The 16462-nt window shown below is 52.8% G+C and overlaps 1 non-coding gene across 1 annotated transcript; it reads right to left on the reverse strand.

Moving 5' to 3' along the window:
- Positions 1–2700: 2700 nt before the first annotated feature.
- Positions 2701–2772, reverse strand: TRNAE-UUC (transfer RNA glutamic acid (anticodon UUC)). The gene has a single exon. It is a non-coding gene; the product is annotated as a tRNA-Glu (tRNA).
- Positions 2773–16462: the final 13690 nt, after the last annotated feature.

Genomic DNA, 16462 nt, shown 5'->3' on the forward strand with positions numbered 1-16462 from the left:
CAGGCCATTCCCTCCCCCGTGCTACTGAACCGACGAATTCCTGTACAATCGGGATCCCCGGCAAATCACAAAAGGGACACCTAGTGGCCGCTGATAGCTCAAAGACAGCTGGTACACCTTCTCACACCTACCTCGTTATTCAGCTTGCTGGAAGAATACATTGCGAATGACCGATTCAAGAGTGCAAGGGAGAAGAGTGCTCCAAAGTAGATGTATACATCGCAGCCGGGTTTTCCAGCAATTTACCTTTCTGATGAGCTGGTACTGCACTTTACGCCCACATAGAGCACCTGACTGGGTGGGGGACTGCGTGCGCATGAAGGTGGCTGAGGGCAATGGGAGCAAAGCAACCTGGGACACAGTGGACCCAGCCCCTTTCCTCTGCTTTCGTCTATAGGTCGGGGTGCCTTTTTAAGGACCTTCGATTAAAAAAAGCTGAGCTGCGTGGACAAATTATGCACGTCTACGTCTTAGAGGGATCTTCCCTGACCGGGAATCGAACCCGGGCCACGGCGGTGAAAGCGCCGAATCCTAGCCACTAGACCACCAGCGAGGAGATGCTCTTGTGAGCCTGCCTTGCTCACTTCCTTATTGTGACTAAGCTAACTCCACTGTAAAGATTGCCCATAAGGTACGAGTGGGGAAAAGTTAGGTGTCACACAGTGTGTTTGTCATAAGCAATTACCTTTATCCTCCTGCAAAAGCCTTTTTACTCTGCAATCACCTCTTGCTGGACAGCCTGCGCTGGAGCAGCCAGCATGAAAAGGGAGCTGAGTAAGGCAGGGCCTAGGGTCTCACCAGGGCGGCCGAGTGGTTAAGGCGTTGGACTTAAGATCCAATGGACAGTTGTCCGCATGGGTTCCAGCCCCATTCCAGGTATGGGTTTTCAGCGGGTGTGTAGGAACTTGCAGATGCTTTTGTAAAGCATTTTCCTCTGCCCTCCTCACCCTCCCAGTGCCCTTCCTTAACAGTCCCAATTCACGTCTCAGCTGTGGGGTCTGCTGCTACTCTGCACTTAGCATGGATGCTTCCTAAAGCAATGCAGTGCCACCTACGCAGAGCCCCTGCTTAGAGAAATACACCTCCTATGTCTTTTCCCACTGAAGGGAGCAGGAGGAAGTACTTGCTTCCTGGGGAACATGGGCCTGCCACTGGAATTTGTTAACCCGCCTCTTGCGGATTTCTCCCCTTTCTTTGATTTCACCTGCAGGCTCTCCCTTGCCATCGGAGCAGGATCTGCTGATGCAGGCCCGGCTGGATCAAATGTGCAAAGGCTTGTCCCCAGGCCTCGGGAAAAAATTGAGCAGAGATTCCCGCCTCCGCCTCCTCTTGCCTTCCGAACAGGCTTCCAAACGGGCAATGCCCTGACGGGTCCCCCACGCCCCATCCTGCCCATGCCCACACCCCTGTATATGAGGGTGACCCATGTCCCTCACCCTCCATGCTCGAACGGAAGACACGTGTGTCCTGAGGGGAGCGCCAGACAGGCATTTCTCCGGCCAGGCAGACCCCTGCAGCACCCGTTAAGCTCCAAAGCCTGTACATTCCCAAGATGCCACTGGTCACTATGCAAATCAGACAGCCCTGGCCACACCCTCTCCGCCGCTGGGCTCTGCTGCTTTCGGTACGTGCAGCTCAGCTTTTTCTTACCCTGAACCAGACTTCTGTTTCAGCAAAAAGGTGGGTTGCAGTGGGTCCGGGATGCCATTTGGAGACAAAGCCTGCGGCCCTGTCAAAGATGACTTCCTGCCGCACACCATGTGGTCAGAAGCCTACGAAAAGAAGCGCACCTCGGAATACAGAATCTCACTTCCTCAAGAGCCTTGCACAAGAGATTTTCCTCCCGCCGAGGAAAGCAACTCAAAGGGAACCTTGCGAAAATCAAATTAGAAGCCATATTGCGGGATGCTAGGCAAACTGTTTGTCAGAAAAGCAAATTCATTTTGAGAAGCCCTGACCTGCGGGAAGGAAAAGCGTTCAAGGGCAGAAGAAGGACTGTTCCCTGACCGGGAATTGAACCCGGGCCGCAGCAGTGAGAGCGCCGAATCCTAACCACTAGACCACCAGGGAACCCACAGCCATACACCAAAAGTTCCTACACTGCTCTCCTAGTGACAAAGCTCATGGGGGCTGAAAGCATATTTTATTCTACAGCGAATATGAATCAGAACTTGAAAAAACACTCATGATTCCACCAGACTGTTTGTCACTTCCAAGCACAGGCCATTCCCTCCCCCGTGCTACTGAACCGACGAATTCCTGTACAATCGGGATCCCCGGCAAATCACAAAAGGGACACCTAGTGGCCGCTGATAGCTCAAAGACAGCTGGTACACCTTCTCACACCTACCTCGTTATTCAGCTTGCTGGAAGAATACATTGCGAATGACCGATTCAAGAGTGCAAGGGAGAAGAGTGCTCCAAAGTAGATGTATACATCGCAGCCGGGTTTTCCAGCAATTTACCTTTCTGATGAGCTGGTACTGCACTTTACGCCCACATAGAGCACCTGACTGGGTGGGGGACTGCGTGCGCATGAAGGTGGCTGAGGGCAATGGGAGCAAAGCAACCTGGGACACAGTGGACCCAGCCCCTTTCCTCTGCTTTCGTCTATAGGTCGGGGTGCGTTTTTAAGGACCTTCGATTAAAAAAAGCTGAGCTGCGTGGACAAATTATGCACGTCTACGTCTTAGAGGGATCTTCCCTGACCGGGAATCGAACCCGGGCCACGGCGGTGAAAGCGCCGAATCCTAGCCACTAGACCACCAGGGAGGAGATGCACTTGTAAGCCTGCCTTGCTCACTTCCTTATTGTGACTAAGCTAACTCCACTGTATAGATTGCCCATAAAGTACGAGTGGGGAAAAGTTAGGTGTCACACAGTGTGTTTGTCATAAGCAATTACCTTTATCCTCCTGCAAAAGCCTTTTTACTCTGCAATCACCTCTTGCTGGACAGCGTGCGCTGGAGCAGCCAGCATGAAAAGGGAGCTGAGTAAGGCAGGGCCTAGGGTCTCAACAGGGTGGCCGAGTGGTTACGGCGTTGGACTTAAGATCCAATGGACAGTTGTCCGCATGGGTTTGAGCCCCATTCCTGGTATGGGTTTTCAGCGGGTGTGTAGGAACTTGCAGATGCTTTTGTAAAGCATTTTCCTCTGCCCTCCTCACCCTCCCAGTGCCCTTCCTTAACAGTCCCAATTCACGTCTCAGCTGTGGGGTCTGCTGCTACTCTGCACTTAGCATGGATGCTTCCCAAAGCAATGCAGTGCCACCTACGCAGAGCCCCTGCTTAGAGAAATACACCTCCTATGTCTTTTCCCACTGAAGGGAGCAGGAGGAAGTACTTGCTTCCTGGGGAACATGGGCCTGCCACTGGAATTTGTTAACCCGCCTCTTGCGGATTTCTCCCCTTTCTTTGATTTACACCTGCAGGCTCTCCCTTGCCATCGGAGCAGGATCTGCTGATGCAGGCCCGGCTGGATCAAATGTGCAAAGGCCTGTCCCCAGGCCTCGGGAAAAAATTTAGCAGAGATTCCCACCTCCGCCTCCTCTTGCCTTCCGAACAGGCTTCCAAACGGGCAATGCCCTGACGGGTCCCCCACGCCCCATCCTGCCCATGCCCACACCCCTGTATATGAGGGTGACCCATGTCCCTCACCCTCCATGCTCGAACGGAAGACACGTGTGTCCTGAGGGGAGCGCCAGACAGGCATTTCTCCGGCCAGGCAGACCCCTGCAGCACCCGTTAAGCTCCAAAGCCTGTACATTCCCAAGATGCCACTGGTCACTATGCAAATCAGACAGCCCTGGCCACACCCTCTCCGCCGCTGGGCTCTGCTGCTTTCGGTACGTGCAGCTCAGCTTTTTCTTACCCTGAACCAGACTTCCGTTTCAGCAAAAAGGTGGGTTGCAGTGGGTCCGGGATGCCATTTGGAGACAAAGCCTGCGGCCCTGTCAAAGATGACTTCCTGCCGCACACCATGTGGTCAGAAGCCTACGAAAAGAAGCGCACCTCGGAATACAGAATCTCACTTCCTCAAGAGCCTTGCACAAGAGATTTTCCTCCCGCCGAGGAAAGCAACTCAAAGGGAACCTTGCGAAAATCAAATTAGGAGCCAGATTGCGGGATGCTAGGCAAACTGTTTGTCAGAAAAGCAAATTCATTTTGAGAAGCCCTGACCTGCGGGAAGGAAAAGCGTTCAAGGGCAGAAGAAGGACTGTTCCCTGACCGGGAATCGAACCCGGGCCGCAGCGGTGAGAGCGCCGAATCCTAACCACTAGACCACCAGGGAACCCACAGCCATACACCAAAAGTTCCTACACTGCTCTCCTAGTGACAAAGCTCATGGGGGCTGAAAGCATATTTTATTCTACAGCGAATATGAATCAGAACTTGAAAAAACACTCATGATTCCACCAGACTGTTTGTCACTTCCAAGCACAGGCCATTCCCTCCCCCGTGCTACTGAACCGACGAATTCCTGTACAATCGGGATCCCCGGCAAATCACAAAAGGGACACCTAGTGGCCGCTGATAGCTCAAAGACAGCTGGTACACCTTCTCACACCTACCTCGTTATTCAGCTTGCTGGAAGAATACATTGCGAATGACCGATTCAAGAGTGCAAGGGAGAAGAGTGCTCCAAAGTAGATGTATACATCGCAGCCGGGTTTTCCAGCAATTTACCTTTCTGATGAGCTGGTACTGCACTTTACGCCCACATAGAGCACCTGACTGGGTGGGGGACTGCGTGCGCATGAAGGTGGCTGAGGGCAATGGGAGCAAAGCAACCTGGGACACAGTGGACCCAGCCCCTTTCCTCTGCTTTCGTCTATAGGTCGGGGTGCCTTTTTAAGGACCTTCGATTAAAAAAAGCTGAGCTGCGTGGACAAACTATGCACGTCTACGTCTTAGAGGGATCTTCCCTGACCGGGAATCGAACCCGGGCCACGACGGTGAAAGCGCCGAATCCTAGCCACTAGACCACCAGCGAGGAGATGCTCTTGTGAGCCTGCCTTGCTCACTTCCTTATTGTGACTAAGCTAACTCCACTGTAAAGATTGCCCATAAGGTACGAGTGGGGAAAAGTTAGGTGTCACACAGTGTGTTTGTCATAAGCAATTACCTTTATCCTCCTGCAAAAGCCTTTTTACTCTGCAATCACCTCTTGCTGGACAGCCTGCGCTGGAGCAGCCAGCATGAAAAGGGAGCTGAGTAAGGCAGGGCCTAGGGTCTCACCAGGGCGGCCGAGTGGTTAAGGCGTTGGACTTAAGATCCAATGGACAGTTGTCCGCATGGGTTCCAGCCCCATTCCAGGTATGGGTTTTCAGCGGGTGTGTAGGAACTTGCAGATGCTTTTGTAAAGCATTTTCCTCTGCCCTCCTCACCCTCCCAGTGCCCTTCCTTAACAGTCCCAATTCACGTCTCAGCTGTGGGGTCTGCTGCTACTCTGCACTTAGCATGGATGCTTCCTAAAGCAATGCAGTGCCACCTACGCAGAGCCCCTGCTTAGAGAAATACACCTCCTATGTCTTTTCCCACTGAAGGGAGCAGGAGGAAGTACTTTCTTCCTGGGGAACATGGGCCTGCCACTGGAATTTGTTAACCCGCCTCTTGCGGATTTCTCCCCTTTCTTTGATTTACACCTGCAGGCTCTCCCTTGCCATCGGAGCAGGATCTGCTGATGCAGGCCCGGCTGGATCAAATGTGCAAAGGCTTGTCCCCAGGCCTCGGGAAAAAATTGAGCAGAGATTCCCGCCTCCGCCTCCTCTTGCCTTCCGAACAGGCTTCCAAACGGGCAATGCCCTGACGGGTCCCCCACGCCCCATCCTGCCCATGCCCACACCCCTGTATATGAGGGTGACCCATGTCCCTCACCCTCCATGCTCGAACGGAAGACACGTGTGTCCTGAGGGGAGCGCCAGACAGGCATTTCTCCGGCCAGGCAGACCCCTGCAGCACCCGTTAAGCTCCAAAGCCTGTACATTCCCAAGATGCCACTGGTCACTATGCAAATCAGACAGCCCTGGCCACACCCTCTCCGCCGCTGGGCTCTGCTGCTTTCGGTACGTGCAGCTCAGCTTTTTCTTACCCTGAACCAGACTTCTGTTTCAGCAAAAAGGTGGGTTGCAGTGGGTCCGGGATGCCATTTGGAGACAAAGCCTGCGGCCCTGTCAAAGATGACTTCCTGCCGCACACCATGTGGTCAGAAGCCTACGAAAAGAAGCGCACCTCGGAATACAGAATCTCACTTCCTCAAGAGCCTTGCACAAGAGATTTTCCTCCCGCCGAGGAAAGCAACTCAAAGGGAACCTTGCGAAAATCAAATTAGAAGCCATATTGCGGGATGCTAGGCAAACTGTTTGTCAGAAAAGCAAATTCATTTTGAGAAGCCCTGACCTGCGGGAAGGAAAAGCGTTCAAGGGCAGAAGAAGGACTGTTCCCTGACCGGGAATTGAACCCGGGCCGCAGCAGTGAGAGCGCCGAATCCTAACCACTAGACCACCAGGGAACCCACAGCCATACACCAAAAGTTCCTACACTGCTCTCCTAGGTACAAAGCTCATGGGGGCTGAAAGCATATTTTATTCTACAGCGAATATCAATCAGAACTTGAAAAAACACTCATGATTCCACCAGACTGTTTGTCACTTCCAAGCACAGGCCATTCCCTCCCCCGTGCTACTGAACCGACGAATTCCTGTACAATCGGGATCCCCGGCAAATCACAAAAGGGACACCTAGTGGCCGCTGATAGCTCAAAGACAGCTGGTACACCTTCTCACACCTACCTCGTTATTCAGCTTGCTGGAAGAATACATTGCGAATGACCGATTCAAGAGTGCAAGGGAGAAGAGTGCTCCAAAGTAGATGTATACATCGCAGCCGGGTTTTCCAGCAATTTACCTTTCTGATGAGCTGGTACTGCACTTTACGCCCACATAGAGCACCTGACTGGGTGGGGGACTGCGTGCGCATGAAGGTGGCTGAGGGCAATGGGAGCAAAGCAACCTGGGACACAGTGGACCCAGCCCCTTTCCTCTGCTTTCGTCTATAGGTCGGGGTGCCTTTTTAAGGACCTTCGATTAAAAAAAGCTGAGCTGCGTGGACAAACTATGCACGTCTACGTCTTAGAGGGATCTTCCCTGACCGGGAATCGAACCCGGGCCACGACGGTGAAAGCGCCGAATCCTAGCCACTAGACCACCAGCGAGGAGATGCTCTTGTGAGCCTGCCTTGCTCACTTCCTTATTGTGACTAAGCTAACTCCACTGTAAAGATTGCCCATAAGGTACGAGTGGGGAAAAGTTAGGTGTCACACAGTGTGTTTGTCATAAGCAATTACCTTTATCCTCCTGCAAAAGCCTTTTTACTCTGCAATCACCTCTTGCTGGACAGCCTGCGCTGGAGCAGCCAGCATGAAAAGGGAGCTGAGTAAGGCAGGGCCTAGGGTCTCACCAGGGCGGCCGAGTGGTTAAGGCGTTGGACTTAAGATCCAATGGACAGTTGTCCGCATGGGTTCCAGCCCCATTCCAGGTATGGGTTTTCAGCGGGTGTGTAGGAACTTGCAGATGCTTTTGTAAAGCATTTTCCTCTGCCCTCCTCACCCTCCCAGTGCCCTTCCTTAACAGTCCCAATTCACGTCTCAGCTGTGGGGTCTGCTGCTACTCTGCACTTAGCATGGATGCTTCCTAAAGCAATGCAGTGCCACCTACGCAGAGCCCCTGCTTAGAGAAATACACCTCCTATGTCTTTTCCCACTGAAGGGAGCAGGAGGAAGTACTTTCTTCCTGGGGAACATGGGCCTGCCACTGGAATTTGTTAACCCGCCTCTTGCGGATTTCTCCCCTTTCTTTGATTTACACCTGCAGGCTCTCCCTTGCCATCGGAGCAGGATCTGCTGATGCAGGCCCGGCTGGATCAAATGTGCAAAGGCTTGTCCCCAGGCCTCGGGAAAAAATTGAGCAGAGATTCCCGCCTCCGCCTCCTCTTGCCTTCCGAACAGGCTTCCAAACGGGCAATGCCCTGACGGGTCCCCCACGCCCCATCCTGCCCATGCCCACACCCCTGTATATGAGGGTGACCCATGTCCCTCACCCTCCATGCTCGAACGGAAGACACGTGTGTCCTGAGGGGAGCGCCAGACAGGCATTTCTCCGGCCAGGCAGACCCCTGCAGCACCCGTTAAGCTCCAAAGCCTGTACATTCCCAAGATGCCACTGGTCACTATGCAAATCAGACAGCCCTGGCCACACCCTCTCCGCCGCTGGGCTCTGCTGCTTTCGGTACGTGCAGCTCAGCTTTTTCTTACCCTGAACCAGACTTCTGTTTCAGCAAAAAGGTGGGTTGCAGTGGGTCCGGGATGCCATTTGGAGACAAAGCCTGCGGCCCTGTCAAAGATGACTTCCTGCCGCACACCATGTGGTCAGAAGCCTACGAAAAGAAGCGCACCTCGGAATACAGAATCTCACTTCCTCAAGAGCCTTGCACAAGAGATTTTCCTCCCGCCGAGGAAAGCAACTCAAAGGGAACCTTGCGAAAATCAAATTAGAAGCCATATTGCGGGATGCTAGGCAAACTGTTTGTCAGAAAAGCAAATTCATTTTGAGAAGCCCTGACCTGCGGGAAGGAAAAGCGTTCAAGGGCAGAAGAAGGACTGTTCCCTGACCGGGAATTGAACCCGGGCCGCAGCAGTGAGAGCGCCGAATCCTAACCACTAGACCACCAGGGAACCCACAGCCATACACCAAAAGTTCCTACACTGCTCTCCTAGGTACAAAGCTCATGGGGGCTGAAAGCATATTTTATTCTACAGCGAATATCAATCAGAACTTGAAAAAACACTCATGATTCCACCAGACTGTTTGTCACTTCCAAGCACAGGCCATTCCCTCCCCCGTGCTACTGAACCGACGAATTCCTGTACAATCGGGATCCCCGGCAAATCACAAAAGGGACACCTAGTGGCCGCTGATAGCTCAAAGACAGCTGGTACACCTTCTCACACCTACCTCGTTATTCAGCTTGCTGGAAGAATACATTGCGAATGACCGATTCAAGAGTGCAAGGGAGAAGAGTGCTCCAAAGTAGATGTATACATCGCAGCCGGGTTTTCCAGCAATTTACCTTTCTGATGAGCTGGTACTGCACTTTACGCCCACATAGAGCACCTGACTGGGTGGGGGACTGCGTGCGCATGAAGGTGGCTGAGGGCAATGGGAGCAAAGCAACCTGGGACACAGTGGACCCAGCCCCTTTCCTCTGCTTTCGTCTATAGGTCGGGGTGCGTTTTTAAGGACCTTCGATTAAAAAAAGCTGAGCTGCGTGGACAAATTATGCACGTCTACGTCTTAGAGGGATCTTCCCTGACCGGGAATCGAACACGGGCCACGGCGGTGAAAGCGCCGAATCCTAGCAACTAGACCACCAGGGAGGAGATGCACTTGTAAGCCTGCCTTGCTCACTTCCTTATTGTGACTAAGCTAACTCCACTGTATAGATTGCCCATAAAGTACGAGTGGGGAAAAGTTAGGTGTCACACAGTGTGTTTGTCATAAGCAATTACCTTTATCCTCCTGCAAAAGCCTTTTTACTCTGCAATCACCTCTTGCTGGACAGCGTGCGCTGGAGCAGCCAGCATGAAAAGGGAGCTGAGTAAGGCAGGGCCTAGGGTCTCAACAGGGTGGCCGAGTGGTTACGGCGTTGGACTTAAGATCCAATGGACAGTTGTCCGCATGGGTTCGAGCCCCATTCCTGGTATGGGTTTTCAGCGGGTGTGTAGGAACTTGCAGATGCTTTTATAAAGCATTTTCCTCTGCCCTCCTCACCCTCCCAGTGCCCTTCCTTAACAGTCCCAATTCACGTCTCAGCTGTGGGGTCTGCTGCTACTCTGCACTTAGCATGGATGCTTCCCAAAGCAATGCAGTGCCACCTACGCAGAGCCCCTGCTTAGAGAAATACACCTCCTATGTCTTTTCCCACTGAAGGGAGCAGAAGGAAGTACTTGCTTCCTGGGGAACATGGGCCTGCCACTGGAATTTGTTAACCCGCCTCTTGCGGATTTCTCCCCTTTCTTTGATTTACACCTGCAGGCTCTCCCTTGCCATCGGAGCAGGATCTGCTGATGCAGGCCCGGCTGGATCAAATGTGCAAAGGCCTGTCCCCAGGCCTCGGGAAAAAATTTAGCAGAGATTCCCACCTCCGCCTCCTCTTGCCTTCCGAACAGGCTTCCAAACGGGCAATGCCCTGACGGGTCCCCCACGCCCCATCCTGCCCATGCCCACACCCCTGTATATGAGGGTGACCCATGTCCCTCACCCTCCATGCTCGAACGGAAGACACGTGTGTCCTGAGGGGAGCGCCAGACAGGCATTTCTCCGGCCAGGCAGACCCCTGCAGCACCCGTTAAGCTCCAAAGCCTGTACATTCCCAAGATGCCACTGGTCACTATGCAAATCAGACAGCCCTGGCCACACCCTCTCCGCCGCTGGGCTCTGCTGCTTTCGGTACGTGCAGCTCAGCTTTTTCTTACCCTGAACCAGACTTCCGTTTCAGCAAAAAGGTGGGTTGCAGTGGGTCCGGGATGCCATTTGGAGACAAAGCCTGCGGCCCTGTCAAAGATGACTTCCTGCCGCACACCATGTGGTCAGAAGCCTACGAAAAGAAGCGTACCTCGGAATACAGAATCTCACTTCCTCAAGACCCTTGCACAAGAGATTTTCCTCCCGCCGAGGAAAGCAACTCAAAGGGAACCTTGCGAAAATCAAATTAGGAGCCATATTGCGGGATGCTAGGCAAACTGTTTGTCAGAAAAGCAAATTCATTTTGAGAAGCCCTGACCTGCGGGAAGGAAAAGCGTTCAAGGGCAGAAGAAGGACTGTTCCCTGACCGGGAATCGAACCCGGGCCGCGGCGGTGAGAGCACTGAATCCTAACCACTAGACCACCAGATAACTCACAGCCGTACAGCAAAAGATGCTACACTGCTCTCCTAGTGACAAAGCTCATGGGGGCTGAAAGCATATTTTATTCTACAGCGAATATGAATCAGAACTTGAAAAAACACTCATGATTCCACCAGACTGTTTGTCACTTCCAAGCACAGGCCATCCCCTCCCCCGTGCTACTGAACCGACGAATTCCTGTACAATCGGGATCCCCGGGAAATCACAAGAGGGACACCTAGTGGCCGCTGATAGCTCAAAGACAGCTGGTACACCTTCTCACACCTACCTCGTTATTCAGCTTGCTGGAAGAATACATTGCGAATGACCGATTCAAGAGTGCAAGGGAGAAGAGTGCTCCAAAGTAGATGTATACATCGCAGCCGGGTTTTCCAGCAATTTACCTTTCTGATGAGCTGGTACTGCACTTTACGCCCACATAGAGCACCTGACTGGGTGGGGGACTGCGTGCGCATGAAGGTGGCTGAGGGAAATGGGAGCAAAGCAACCTGGGACACAGGGGACCCAGCCCCTTTCCTCTGCTTTCGTCTATAGGTCGGGGTGCCTTTTTAAGGACCTTCGATTAAAAAAAGCTGAGCTGCGTGGACAAATTACGCACGTCTACGTCTTAGAGGGATCTTCCCTGACCGGGAATCAAACCCGGGCGGCAGCAGTGAAAGCGCCGAATCCTAGCCACTAGACCACCAGGGAGGAGATGCTCTTGTGAGCCTGCCTTGCTCACTTCCTTATTGTGACTAAGCTAACTCCACTGTATAGATTGCCCATAAAGTACGAGTGGGGAAAAGTTAGGTGTCACACAGTGTGTTTGTCATAAACAATTACCTTTATCCTCCTGCAAAAGCCTTTTTACTCTGCAATCACCTCTTGCTGGACAGCCTGCGCTGGAGCAGCCAGCATGAAAAGGGAGCTGAGTAAGGCAGGGCCTAGGGTCTCACCAGGGTGGCCGAGTGGTTAAGGCGTTGGACTTAAGATCCAATGGACAGTTGTCCGCATGGGTTCGAGCCCCAGTCCTGGTATGGGTTTTCAGCGGGTGTGTAGGAACTTGCAGATGCTTTTGTAAAGCATTTTCCTCTGCCCTCCTCACCCTCCCAGTGCCCTTCCTTAACAGTCCCAATTCACGTCTCAGCTGTGGGGTCTGCTGCTACTCTGCACTTAGCATGGATGCTTCCCAAGCCCCTGCTTAGAGAAATACACCTCCTATGTCTTTTCCCACTGAAGGGAGCAGGAGGAAGTACTTGCTTCCTGGGGAACATGGGCCTGCCACTGGAATTTGTTAACCCGCCTCTTGCGGATTTCTCCCCTTTCTTTGATTTACACCTGCAGGCTCTCCCTTGCCATCGGAGCAGGATCTGCTGATGCAGGCCCGGCTGGATCAAATGTGCAAAGGCTTGTCCCCAGGCCTCGGGAAAAAATTGAGCAGAGATTCCCGCCTCCGCCTCCTCTTGCCTTCCGAACAGGCTTCCAAACGGGCAATGCCCTGACGGGTCCCCCACGCCCCATCCTGCCCATGCCCACACCCCTGTATATGAGGGTGACCCATGTCCCTCACCCTCCATGCTCGAACGGAAGACACGTGTGTCCTGAGGGGAGCGCCAGACAGGCATTTCTCCGGCCAGGCAGACCCCTGCAGCACCCGTTAAGCTCCAAAGCCTGTACATTCCCAAGATGCCACTGGTCACTATAAAAATCAGACAGCCCTGGCCACACCCTCTCCGCAGCTGGGCTCTGCTGCTTTCGGTACGTGCAGCTCAGCTTTTTCTTACCCTGAACCAGACTTCCGTTTCAGCAAAAAGGTGGGTTGCAGTGGGTCCGGGATGCCATTTGGAGACAAAGCCTACGGCCCTGTCAAAGATGACTTCCTGCCGCACACCATGTGGTCAGAAGCCTACGAAAAGAAGCGCACCTCGGAATACAGAATCTCACTTCCTCAAGAGCCTTGCACAAGAGATTTTCCTCCCGCCGAGGAAAGCAACTCAAAGGGAACCTTGCGAAAATCAAATTAGGAGCCATATTGCGGGATGCTAGGCAAACTGTTTGTCAGAAAAGCAAATTCATTTTGAGAAGCCCTGACCTGCGGGAAGGAAAAGCGTTCAAGGGCAGAAGAAGGACTGCTCCCTGATCGGGAATCGAACCCGGGCCGCGGCGGTGAGAGCACCGAATCCTAACCAGTAGACCACCAGGGAACCCACAGCCATACAGCAAAAGTTCCTACACTGCTCTCCTAGTGACAAAGCTCATGGGGGCTGAAAGCATATTTTATTCTACAGCGAATATGAATCAGAACTTGAAAAAACACTCATGATTCCACCAGACTGTTTGTCACTTCCAAGCACAGGCCATCCCCTCCCCCGTGCTACTGAACCGACAAATTCCTGTACAATCGGGATCCCCGGGAAATCACAAGAGGGACACCTAGTGGCCGCTGATAGCTCAAAGACAGCTGGTACACCTTCTCACACCTACCTCGTTATTCAGCTTGCTGGAAGAATACATTGAGAATGACCAATTCAAGAGTGCAAGGGAGAAGAGTGCTCCAAAGTAGATGTATACATCGCAGCAGGGTTTTTCAGCAATTTACCTTTCTGATGAGCTGGTACTGCACTTTACGCCCACATAGAGCACCTGACTGGGTGGGGGACTGCGTGCGCATGAAGGTGGCTGAGGGCAATGGGAGCAAAGCAACCTGGGACACAGGGGACCCAGCCCCTTTCCTCTGCTTTCGTCTATAGGTCGGGGTGCCTTTTTAAGGACCTTCGATTAAAAAAAGCTGGGCTGCGTGGACAAATTACGCACGTCTACGTCTGAGAGGGATCTTCCCTGACCGGGAATCGAACCCGGGCCGCGGCGGTGAAAGCACCGAATCCTAGCCACTAGACCACCAGGGAGGAGATGCTCTTGTGAGCCTGCCTTGCTCACTTCCTTATTGTGACTAAGCTAACTCCAGTGTATAGATTGCCCATAAAGTACGAGTGGGGAAAAGTTAGGTGTCACACAGTGTGTTTGTCATAAGCAATTACCTTTATCCTCCTGCAAAAGCCTTTTTACTCTGCAATCACCTCTTGCTGGACAGCCTGCGCTGGAGCAGCCAGCATGAAAAGGGAGCTGAGTAAGGCAGGGCCTAGGGTCTCACCAGAGTGGCCGAGTGGTTAAGGCGTTGGACTTAAGATCCAATAGACAGTTGTCTGCATGGGTTCGAGCCCCATTCCTGGTATGGGTTTTCAGCGGGTGTGTAGGAACTTGCAGATGCTTTTGTAAAGCATTTTCCTCTGCCCTCCTCACCCTCCCAGTGCCCTTCCTTAACAGTCCCAATTCACGTCTCAGCTGTGGGGTCTGCTGCTACTCTGCACTTAGCATGGATGCTTCCCAAAGCAATGCAGTGCCACCTACGCAGAGCCCCTGCTTAGAGAAATACACCTCCTATGTCTTTTCCCACTGAAGGGAGCAGGAGGAAGTACTTGCTTCCTGGGGAACATGGGCCTGCCACTGGAATTTGTTAACCCGCCTCTTGCGGATTTCTCCCCTTTCCTTGATTTACACCTGCAGGCTCTCCCTTGCCATCGGAGCCGGATCTGCTGATGCAGGCCCGGCTGGATCAAATGTGCAAATGCTTGTCCCCAGGCCTCGGGAAAAAATTGAGCAGAGATTCCCGCCTCCGCCTCCTCTTGCCTTCCGAACAGGCTTCCAAACGGGCAATGCCCTGACGGGTCCCCCACGCCCCATCCTGCCCATGCCCACACCCCTGTATATGAGGGTGACCCATGTCCCTCACCCTCCATGCTCGAACGGAAGACACGTGTGTCCTGAGGGGAGCGCCAGACAGGCATTTCTCCGGCCAGGCAGACCCCTGCAGCACCCGTTAAGCTCCAAAGCCTGTACATTCCCAAGATGCCACTGGTCACTATGCAAATCAGACAGCCCTGGCCACACCCTCTCCGCCTCTGGGCTCTGCTGCTTTCGGTACGTGCAGCTCAGCTTTTTCTTACCCTGAACCAGACTTCCGTTTCAGCAAAAAGGTGGGTTGCAGTGGGTCCGGGATGCCATTTGGAGACAAAGCCTGCGGCCCTGTCAAAGATGACTTCCTGCCGCACACCATGTGGTCAGAAGCCTACGAAAAGAAGCGCACCTCGGAATACAGAATCTCACTTCCTCAAGAGCCTTGCACAAGAGATTTTCCTCCCGCCGAGGAAAGCAACTCAAAGGGAACCTTGCGAAAATCAAATTAGGAGCCATATTGCGGGATGCTAGGCAAACTGTTTGTCAGAAAAGCAAATTCATTTTGAGAAGCCCTGACCTGCGGGAAGGAAAAGCGTTCAAGGGCAGAAGAAGGACTGTTCCCTGACCGGGAATCGAACCCAGGCCGCGGCGGTGAGAGCGCCGAACCCTAACCACTAGACCACCAGGGAACCCACAGCCATACAGCAAAAGTTCCTACACTGCTCTCCTAGTGACAAAGCTCATGGGGGCTGAAAGCATATTTTATTCTACAGCGAATATGAATCAGAACTTGAAAAAACACTCATGATTCCACCAGACTGTTTGTCACTTCCAAGCACAGGCCATCCCCTCCCCCGTGCTACTGAACCGACGAATTCCTATACAATCGGGATCCCCGGGAAATCACAAGAGGGACACCTAGTGGCCGCTGATAGCTCAAAGACAGCTGGTACACCTTCTCACACCTACCTCGTTATTCAGCTTGCTGGAAGAATACATTGAGAATGACCGATTCAAGAGTGCAAGGGAGAAGAGTGCTCCAAAGTAGATGTATACATCGCACCTGGGTTTTCCAGCAATTTACTTTTCTGATGAGCTGGTACTGCACTTTACGCCCACATAGAGCACCTGACTGGGTGGGGGACTGCGTGCACATGAAGGTGGCTGAGCGGAATGGGAGCAAAGCAACCTGGGACACAGGGGACCCAGCCCCTTTCCTCTGCTTTCGTCTATAGGTCGGGGTGCCTTTTTAAGGACCTTCGATTAAAAAAAGCTGAGCTGCGAGGACAAATTACACACGTCTATGTCTGAGAGGGATCTTCCCTGACCGGGAATCGAACCCGGGCAGCAGCGGTGAAAGCACCGAATCCTAGCCACTAGACCACCAGGGAGGAGATGCTTTTGTGAGCCTGCCTTGCTCACTTCCTTATTGTGACTAAGCTAACTCCAGTGTATAGATTGCCCATAAAGTACGAGTGGGGAAAAGTTAGGTGTCACACAGTGTGTTTGTCATAAGCAATTACCTTTATCCTCCTGCAAAAGCCTTTTTACTCTGCAATCACCTCTTGCTGGACAGCCTGCGCTGGAGCAGCCAGCATGAAAAGGGAGCTGAGTAAAGCAGGGCCTAGGGTCTCACCAGAGTGGCCGAGTGGTTAAGGCGTTGGACTTAAGATCCAATAGACAGTTGTCTGCATGGGTTCGAGCCCCATTCCTGGTATGGGTTTTCAGCGGGTGTGTAGGAACTTGCAGATGCTTTTGTAAAGCATTTTCCTCTGCCCTCCTCACC

The sequence above is a fragment of the Triturus cristatus genome, chromosome 5_2 (genome assembly GCF_964204655.1).
Source record: "Triturus cristatus chromosome 5_2, aTriCri1.1, whole genome shotgun sequence".
Taxonomy (NCBI): domain Eukaryota; kingdom Metazoa; phylum Chordata; class Amphibia; order Caudata; family Salamandridae; genus Triturus; species Triturus cristatus.